General features: G+C 42.8%; 1 non-coding gene across 1 annotated transcript; it reads left to right on the top strand.

The window, feature by feature from the left end:
- The first annotated feature begins 6,082 nt into the window (after positions 1-6,082).
- LOC127194906 (small nucleolar RNA SNORA17) lies at positions 6,083-6,213 on the top strand. The gene has a single exon (XR_007831298.1). It is a non-coding gene; the product is annotated as a small nucleolar RNA SNORA17 (small nucleolar RNA).
- The last annotated feature ends 1,679 nt before the right edge of the window (positions 6,214-7,892 follow it).

The following is a 7,892-nucleotide window of genomic DNA, read 5'->3' as shown; positions in this document are numbered from 1 at the left end:
GCTAACAGGCCATCATGTTTTTTATTGACAGAGGATGCTTCCATGCAGTACACAAGAGAGTCTCTTTACAAAACGTCTTAGACCTGATAAATGCCATATGAGCTATTTTATTGTAATAATTCCTTAGTATCATTATACATTCTGAAACAGCAGATTGGAAGTAATTTAATTTCATTATATAAGCACAAATTAATTTAGGTATTTAATGTTGTATGTTTATTTATCATGTAAAAAGAAAAAAAAAAATGAAAGCAGACAGTTGGACATATCCTCAGCACCCAGAACATCCTAGCACAAAGTGGACACTCAACAAGCATTAATTGTCACGAGCGCTCAAATCCATGAACATGGTATGTTTGTTTAGCTTTCCATCATTTCCATTTGTTATTTTCATCATGAAGCTCTTTTGTTTTTTATTACGTATGTACATAAGTATTTTGTCTTCTTTCATATCATTGTAAATCACCATTACATTTTAAATTTCAGTATCTACCTTCCAATGTTAATGTGGAATTATAGTTGATTTTGTGTATTAGTCTACAATCCTATGATTTTTACCAAACTCATTTATTTAAAGGTTTTTCTTGATTTATTGGTATTATATGTGATCAATTATGCCACTATATGGTGTCTGCATTATGTTAAAAATCTAGAGTAAGTTATCACCTTGTCCCTAACATTATTTTAAAATATATCTATACAGTTGTCTTGTAGAACATACTAGAATCTTTTTTATTTTGCTGTTTCTTTGTAGTGTCATTTAACTTACTTCTTTACTTATGCATTTTTTGCAATTTGGAAGTGAGGTATAGAAACTTGAGAAGCTATAAGTTAAATATTCTCAGCTAGAGATGTCGGGTTGTCCCATTATCTCTGACACTAGATTTGCTCCCTTGGATGAAGTGCAGACTGCAGCTGTGCTCCCTTCTAGTGGTGCCAGAATCCTGTGAAAATGTGAAGAAAACCTATTCTTCTGTGATCCTTTTAAATAAGGGTTTTGAATATATTGGTATCTATCTATCTATCTATCTATCTATCTATCTATCTATCTATCTATCTATCATCTACTTATAGTCTGTCTATCATCTCTCTCTCTCTCTCTCTCTCTCTCTCTCTCTCTCTCCCTCCCTCCCCTTCTCTCTCCCTCTTCTTCTCCCTCTCTCATGTACATTGGTGTTCTGCCTATATGTATGTCTGTGTGAATATGTCAGCTCCCCTAGAATTATGGACAGTTGTGAGCTACCATGTAGGTTCTGGGAATTAAACCCCAGTCCTTTGGAAGAACATCCAATGTTCTTAACTGCTGAGCCATCTTTCTAGTCCACATTGGTGTTTTTAACTTCATAAACCATTTTGCTAGGTTATATGATTTTTTTGTTTCAGTTATATGACTTTTAATTGTGTTGTTGCTTGTTCGCATAGGGTCTGACATTCTTCTGTAGTAGTTAATTTGCAATCAGAATTAAATTATAGTTTTTCCTGAAACATCATGGTAAATGCCTAGTTATTTCCCTTTTTATTATGAATTTTCAGCAGTATGATTGAAAAGTTATCCCTTCATTCTTTCCTTCTTCCCTTTCCTCCTACATTTTTTTCCCATTACTGTTATCCAAGATCATATGTTTTTCAATTTTTGTCATTTTTCCCCATGTGATACTTGAATCTTGGCAATATGGCCACTGTTCCTCTAACATAAATCATTGTCCTTTAGAACTTGGTTGCTTTCTGGTACAAGATGTTTCTGGTTCAATGCTGCTTTGTTTCTTTCCCAGGTCTAAAAATCAATTAATTAATGCTTGGCTCCTTTTTTTCTCTTCTTGACTTTGGATTGAATGTCACAGAGAGAAGACAACTTCCGTCTATCCTATGAAGTGCTTCCAATGACCTTATTTCCCTACCATCTCTATTAGTAGGCATCACTAATGCCAAGGTCACGGTGTATAATCTTTTGTTAAACATGAGCTCTAAGCTATGCATCTTGCAGAAATTAAGATGCACTAAAAAATGTCCACAGCTTTGACAGAACAGAGTCGATGAGGTTCCACTTATATAAAGAATTTAGGAGAATTATGGGAATAAAATGTGATGAACAAATTTGAGCTGGACTGTGTGCATCTTGACTCTGACATGGTGGGAAAGGAAATCCCAAGGCTATGTGACAATTTAATGCATAGCTTACATGGATGAGAGAATAAATTTATAAGAGAATAAGCTTAGTGTGGTAGGCCACTGCAAGGTTGAGGAAAGATAATGTAGTTTTGTTTTATATCCCAAGACCTTTTTCTGACCCAATAAACAATTGTTGAGAATAATATCTATATATCTCTACATATGCCAATATATACATATAAATTTATAACATATATTATAAACATAAAAATAAAAGCATATTGCCTATGTTCAGTTGTCTGAACATGATATCTTGGTACTCACAGATACCAGATGGTCCAGTCTGTCTGTGCAGAGAGAGGTAAATGTAGTATATGTAAATCCATCCATCTATCCATCCATGCATCCATGCATCCATGCATCCATCCATGCATCCATCCATCCATCCATCCATCGTGTGTGTGTGTGTGTGTGTGTGTGTGTGTGTGTGTGTGTACATGTGAGCGCACACGTGTGCAGAGATTCCTAGAGAAAATGATTCCTGCCCACTGAGGTCTCAAAAGATTTAGGAACGTGAGGTAGAGAACTTTTGATTTATGGTGCAAGTATTTAGGCTGCACATTGAAAGGCAGCAGCATCAACAGTTGGTTCTTCCCACGTCCTAAGACTTGTATAAAATACCTCTTCTTTCTTGAGGGGTTTTTCCCTGTGCGTCAGGCAGCATGTTGTCATATTTCACGCTTCTCTCTATACAATAGTTGATGATTCTGCAACCCACATTTGAACTGTGCTGCAATAGGTTGCAGAGACTGGCTGCCAGCATCCTAAGCTCTTCATAGTGGTTAAGTTACACTGTATTTCTCCGTCCTTCACATTCTCCCCATTTCATTACTTTTCAAGTAAATCTCCTTTGTCACCTAGCATCACATTTCCTGGTAAACTGTTATTTCTGAAATCTTTTTTTTTTTTTTTTTTTTAAACACTATCCGCCAGCGAGTGGTTAGGACCCCTTTCTGCATGTCTCTTCCAATGCACACAGGCAGCACCACAGGCAACCTTTGGTAATCTAGTACCTGCAGTGAGTCTTCAAAGGAGTCAGAGAGGACATCTGCACTGTGAGGGGAGGCCTGCCGAGCTTAGAAGTGGTTTGCTTTGGTTCCAGCAAGCTTCCTACCTCCCCGCCGCCTGGCTGATAGAATATGCTAAATCTCTCAATTCCCACCACACAGAAGCAGCTTTGCTTGAAGCAGTGATTTTTTTTTTTAAACATTTAAAACTATGTTTCTGTTAGATTTGACCACTATTTCTCCAGTGTTTGCTAAAACTACTTCCAGGTGAGAATAGCTACAAGAAGATGTGCTATTTACCTTAAAGGGAATTCCAAATTTGGAGAGTAGCAGATATGTACATGGTGATACACCTGGTAAAACCTTTTGACCAGCTCAGCTCATTTTGGAAGCAGGGAGTTACTGTGTTTTCTGCAGTCAAGCCTTCACTGCACAGATGTGGCCCTAAGTCTTCAGGAAGGACAATTTACTTTCCCATGATTCTGGACTTCTGTACGGGCTGATGAGCTAGAGCTAAAACAAGAACAGGCTGTCGCCATGGTCCTCTAAAGTCACAAGGGCCCACTAGATCTACTAGGTAGGATTTTGTAATATCAAAGACAAGGATGAAAGTAAGAAAGTTTCCTAGGAAGGTGGTTGTAGGTCATCAAGAAACAGAAAGTCAGGAATCCGACAGTGACTGACAGCTCTCCGGAACCTGACAGTGACTGACAGCTCTCTGGAACCCGACAGTGACTGACAGCTCTCCAGAAGGCTAACTCCTGATGCAGCCAGGATGCTCTGGCCTGTTGTCCGTGTTTTGAAACAGCTGGGTAAGTCCTACTTGTTTTAATTTTCCTGCCACCCCTAGGCAATGAATGGCTTGACCCCGAAGACAAAATGACGTGACTAAGGTAACACCGTCATGTCCCCACTTTATTTTGTATCTGCCTAGACACTTCCCAGCCTTCCACCCCTGAAACAGCCACATTAGCCTCGGGAATGCTTTTGGGGGTTGTTCATGACCCTGGACATGGTCCAGATGTATTAACCAAAATAATTGGTGTTTATTGCGAGCTTAAACATAACACTGGAAATAACTAAGAGGGAGGGTAAATCAAAAATAATTGTCACGTACTGTCTGGAGATCCTGCTGAGCTTTGCAAGAAATAAGATGTTACTAGGCCATTCCAAATGCCTCACTGATGTGATCCTCCTCCCCCACCTTGAGCAATGACGTAATTTTTCTGTTGTCTTTAAACTCAGGGTGTTGTATCCCTGAGCTTGGGCACCAAGCGGAGACTTTGCAGAACCTTCTCTTGGTCTGGCCGCTAATAAAAGGCACTCAACGCGTTTAATTGGTTTAATCAGTGAAGTTGTCAATAACTCTTGTATGTGCGTCATTTTGTAAAAGAGTGCTGTGACTGTATTGTACTCCAAAGGTAACTAAACAGCAGCAGGAAGCAACCCTGACTGCTGTTGTGCAGTAGAAATAGTGTAGTAAGCAAGGGAGAAGTGCTGAGCCCAGTAGTAGCCCAAGAAAAATAAATGGCCTCCTGGCACCGTATTATTCTGCCAGGAGGGAGACAAATCTGCCTGTCACATCTTCTGTTATGAATCTATGTAAAAGTCTTGGAGGGAGACTTGGTGTCATCAACCGTATGGAATTACTTTAAGTATTGGCTAGAGCTTTACCGTAAATTACACCGCCCTTGGATTTATAGGCTTTAAAGAACTGATACAACGGATATTGAACACTGGGAAAGATGCTGATGCAGAGCATTCCCCCCTCTGATGTTCAAAGAGCACTTCTCTTCCTCTGAATCATAGAAGCGTTAATAATTCATTGGTATTGTCTCTCCTCTTTCTGTTTCTCTGATACTTGCTTAGTCCTGGGGAGGGTCATACATGTGACAAAATCCATAGCCCTGGGTTGTCTGGCCTGTTAGTGAAGGTTTTTTTATTTTTTATTTTTTTATTTTTATAGCTATTTGGGAAGCCTGAATGGAGCCTCAGAAAGGCTAGAGAAGAAGAAAGTCTTCCTTTTGCTGAATCTGGGGAAATGGATGCTCCTGAGTGGGAAGGCAGTGGGCAGTGGGCAGTGGTGTAGTTAAAGCCACTGACATGCTTCCAGGAGGACAGGCTAATGGGTGGCATGCATGTAATTGTGGGCCAATCCTTTGAAGTCCCTTTCATTCATAGCAGGCAAAAGTTGTCTCTTCAATGCCCATGCCCAGTGCAAAGTACTTATTCTAACAGCAGGTTTCAGGTAGAAGATATGTTCCAAAGAAATGTTCAAGTCTATATCTTATTTTATGGAAAAATGATTCACCTGGGTTTACTTACTCATTTACACACACACACACACATACACACACACACACACTTGATTTGACCTAGGGTCTCATGTAGCCCAGGCTGGCCTCAAATTCAGTGTGTCCCTAAGGATGACACTGGAGTTTTGGTGCTTCTGCTTCTATCTCTGGAAGCTGCAGTTGCAGGCTTCTGCCCCAAATCTATTTTATGTGGTAGCTTTCTGAATTCCAGGCAGGCACTCTACAAACAGCTAAGCCTTTAGCCTGAAGTAATATTTTAATAAATTAACAGGTTAAATCTGTACTGTAAGCATGTGGTATAAGTTAGGTACAAGTTAGAAGAGTCTTTTAAAGTTAACTGACTTTTAGAGTTCATAAGGCATCAGGCTACCTTTACACTACCCCTTAGTGGGAGGACTTTGCCAGATTTCAAATACGTAAATTCGGGTCAAATCATTTGGAAGGATCAGGGTACAATTAAGTTAATAAATATAAGTAACAAACTTATATAATGGCTTCCTCTTCTGCCCCCAGATAGATAGATAGATAGGTAGATAGATAGATAGATAGACAGATAGGTAGATAGATAGATAATAACATAAAAAGAAAGCCCCTGCCCCTAGAGGTGTTGCAGATGTGGCTGCTGTGTCACTTGTGCATCAGTAGGTGACAGAGAGGAGAGAGGCTATGTCTGTGCTCAGTGTTTTGACCTGTGAGCATCTGAATGGCAGTAGCCTAACATTCCCTGAAAAAAGAGCCTGAGACATGAGACTACCACCAAGGGGCCTGGACAGGGAGCTAGTCTGGCTCCAGGCAGGCCAGAATGGGCTCCCAGGATGGAAAGCAGGCCAGAGACCTTGGGCCTCTGAGGAGAGGGCAGTGAACATGGGACAGTTGACCCTCACAAGAGGCCACTTGGGTGGGCCCCACAAAGAGCAAGACTGAGACCACCACCAGCCTGGTGCCATGGGGGCACGGACAGGGAGCTAAGCCAAGATGACCATCAGTCCAGTGCCATGCAGGCTGGGGAAGTCTGACCATGCCCGGGATGAGCCCTGCCAGGCACTATAACGCACAAGTAGGGCATGACAATCCTGAGATGAAGCCAGATACTCAGAGACCCCAGGAGCCACTATGCAGAGCATGTAAGTGGTGGAGAAATGGAAGAGAAAGAGGAACAGAAGGGTGTGGGCACAATGAAGAGAGGCAGAACTGGAGACTCGAGGGTCGTGAGGAACAGCCTGGTGTGAGTAGCTGGTGATGCCACCTGGGATTGTGGTGGCATCCTAGCCTGTGCTGCCACTGGCAGCACATCTGGCCCTGCAACAGCGGGGATCTGTTACCACTAAAGGCCTGTAGAATGTCCCTGGTCTAGGCTGCTGCCTGGGGACACCTTGATGTCTGAGGGATGTGCAGATTGTCTCTACCCCTCACCTGGGCATTATGGGAGAGCTGGCCCTGTAGGCAGGAGAGCTGACTCCAACCCTAGCAAGCTGCAGTATTCAGGAGAATTGGCTCCCACATTGCAGGAGTTGAGAGTGAGCTAGCCCTGAGAACTGGCCCTATCACTTATCTCCATAACTGTGGTATGGATCAAGGAGAGATACCCTTGTCCTCCACTTTCTACTCGCCATCTGTAGCAGGCAGGTGGGAAACCTGGTACTGGGGTCATGAGAGCAGGAGTACTGGCCCTGCCCCTCACCCAAGGCAGCATTTTGGAAAGCATGCCCTGTACCTTACCTTGGTAGCATAGTAGAGTTGACCCTGGAGAACAGGCCCTGTACCTCACTTGGGCAATACAGTAGACCTGGCCCTGGATGTAAGGGTTGCAGGTGAGTTGGACAGAGAACATGAACGCAGGAGAAGCATCTCTGCTGTGAGGACAAAGGAAGGATGCCCTCCATCCGCCCTCATCCTTCACCATGTATGATAGGCAGGAGAGCTGGCCTCAGGGTCATGAGAGTGGGAGAACTGGTCATGTCCCTCTGCAACACTTGGGAGAACAGGCCCTGCACCTTGCCAGGGCAGCGGGGCAGAGCTGGCTCTGGTTGCAGGGATTGTGGGTGATCATCCCTGAAAGCGTGAGAGCAGGAGAGCCAGAGGGCTCACCAATGCGTACCTCTCAGGCTGAGATACAGGGTTTTGAATTGGCTTACTCCATCATCCACCAAATCGATGGATTGCTGGAGTGCATGATAGGGTCCTGTTGATCCAAAACTGCAGGATCTCCATGACGCAGGGCAACAACAGGATGTCAGAGAGGAGTTCCAGTGAGGTTCCCACATTGATAGAGTAGCAGGGTCCGGCAGCCTCGTACCAGGTCAACAAGTCATTGCAGTGAAAAAGTTCTAGCCAAGAAGTGTGGACAAAAGAGTGTACTGTGAGACACACTGTGAAACACTGCGGCTTCCACAGTGAGATC

This window comes from Acomys russatus, chromosome 10, assembly GCF_903995435.1.
Source record: "Acomys russatus chromosome 10, mAcoRus1.1, whole genome shotgun sequence".
Taxonomy (NCBI): Eukaryota; Metazoa; Chordata; class Mammalia; order Rodentia; family Muridae; genus Acomys; species Acomys russatus.
Note: the sequence above shows the minus strand (reverse complement) of the source record. Positions and strands in the feature narration are given on the sequence as shown.